Source organism: Cebus imitator, unplaced genomic scaffold (assembly GCF_001604975.1).
Source record: "Cebus imitator isolate Cc_AM_T3 unplaced genomic scaffold, Cebus_imitator-1.0 Scaffold138, whole genome shotgun sequence".
In the NCBI taxonomy this organism is placed as follows: Eukaryota; Metazoa; Chordata; class Mammalia; order Primates; family Cebidae; genus Cebus; species Cebus imitator.
Window position 1 is genome coordinate 4,767,610 of NW_016107453.1, and position 2,032 is coordinate 4,769,641.

Here is a 2,032-nt window from a genome sequence, read left to right on the forward strand (position 1 = left end):
AAAAAAATAAAAAAAAAAAATAAGTGGATGTACATCTACTCAAAATGATCTGAGTGAATCTATCACATTAATCAAATTACTAACACTGACATGTCACATGCATTAATATTTAGTTGAATTTTCTGGGAGTTGGTGATGAGGAATATCCACTTATACACTGTGGAACTTGGAAAATATTTTATTTTTAGAAAATAATTTTTGTTTTATCAAGAGTTATTCAACATAATTTTATTCATTAATTTCCAAAACATTGAATTAAAATATGCTCCAGGGCTAAGCATCTTGTGCAAGCAAAAGAAAGTATATGCCTAAAAAGTAGGCCTTCAAAAATACTCTATTAATATGATTTTATCACTACAATTTAAACTAATTGCCACCCACCATTTTTGAAAATTTTTTAAAAAATATCACATATTGTATTAGTCCATTTGCATTGCCATAAAGACTGCGTAATTTACAAAGAAAAGAGATTTACTTTGGCTCTTCGTTCTGCAGGCTGCACAAGCATAACACCAACATCTGCTCAGCTTCTGGTGAGGGAATCAGGGAGCTGACAATCATGGCAAAAGGATAAGTGGGAGCCAGCATTGCACATGGCAGGAGAGTGAACATGAGAGAAGGGAGCAAGAAAATGAGAGGAGGAAATACCAGGCTCCTTTAAACAACCTCACCTGAACTCGTTACTATGGAAAGACAATGAGCCGTTCATCAGGGATCCTCCCTCATGACCCCAATACCTCCCAGCAGGCCCTACCTCTAACACTGGGAATCACATTTTAACATGAGATTTAGAGGGGACAAACATCCAAACCATATCTTTCTGTCCCTGACCTCCCAAATTGCCTGTTCTTCTCACACTGCAAAATACAATCATCCCTTCCCAATAGTCCCCAAAAATCTCAACTCATTCTAGTGTCAACTCAATAAAACGTCCAAAGTCCAGAGTCTCACCTGAGACTCAAATTTCTTCCACCTGTGAGCCTGTAAGATCAAAACCAAGTTACTTACTTCCAAGTTACAATGGTGATACTGACATTGGATGAACATTCCCATAACCAAAGGGAGAAATCAGCCAAAAGAAAGAGACAAGAGGTCCCATGCAAGTCGGTAAGATAGAAGGGCAGACATTAAATCTTAAAGCTCCAGAATAATCTTTGGCTCCATATCCTGCATCCTGGGCATGCCTGTATGAGGAGCAGACCCCCAAGGCCTTGTGCAGCTCTGCCTTCCTGGCTTTGCACGATGTATAGCCAATGTGGCTGCTTTGACAGGTTAGGGTTGAGTGCATTCCAGACATGGGATGCAAGCTGCCCATGGAGCTACCATTCTGGAGGCTGGAGGGCTGTGGTCCCCTTTCCACAGCTCCACTAGGCAGTGCTCTGGTGGGAACTTTGTGTGGGGGCTCAAACTCCACATTTCCCCTCAGCATTGCCCTAGTAGAGGCTTTCTGCGGGGGCTCTGCTCCTGTGGCAAGCTTTTGCCTGGGCACCCAGGCTTTCCCATACAGTCTCTGAAATCTAGGTCAAAGCTGTCAAGCTTCCTTTATTTACTCTTGCATTTTTAAGCACCTGCAAGCTTAACACCACATAGAAACATTCAAGGCTTATGGTGGCTTGAGCTCTCCAAAGTGTCAGCTGGAGCTGTACTTGGGGCAGTTTGAGTGATGGCTAGAGCTGGAGCAGTAGAGATGCAGGGAGCAGACTTACAGGGTGGCGCAGGGTAGTGATCTCACTAGTCTCTTGACCTAGTGATCTGCCCGCCTCGACCTCCCCCAAACTGCGCCCAGCCTTTTGTTTTTTTTAAGACAGAGTCTCATTCTGTCTCCCAGGCTGGAGCGCAGTGACACGATCTCGGCTCACTGCAACCTCCACCTCCCTGGTTGAAGCAATTCTGGAGTAGCTGAAATGACAGGCATCCGACACCACGGCTGGCTATTTATTTATTTATTTATTTGTAATTTTAGTAGAGATGGGATTTCACCATGTTAGCCAGACCTTAGGGAATCCACTCGCCTTGGCCTCCCAAAGTGCTG